Source organism: Gekko japonicus, unplaced genomic scaffold (genome assembly GCF_001447785.1).
Source record: "Gekko japonicus isolate JY-2015 unplaced genomic scaffold, Gekko_japonicus_V1.1 scaffold3962, whole genome shotgun sequence".
Lineage (NCBI taxonomy): Eukaryota > Metazoa > Chordata > Lepidosauria > Squamata > Gekkonidae > Gekko > Gekko japonicus.
The window spans coordinates 5,472-5,683 of NW_015164779.1; positions in this window are offsets into that span (position 1 = coordinate 5,472).

Below are 212 nucleotides of genomic sequence, written 5' to 3' on the forward strand. Positions count from 1 at the left end.
TGGAAGTCATGGCGCCCTCTGGTGACTGACCGCTACTGGGGGGCCTGGAGGATATTCAGAGAGGTGGCTGAATAAAGCCTGCCCCCACCTCCCGCCTCTGGTATTCCAAGGAGGTCTCCCATCCAAGGACTAACCGGGGCCGACCCTGCTTAGCTTCCGAGATCTGATGAGATCAGTCTAGCCTGCACCATCCAGGTCAGGGCAGACAAGGA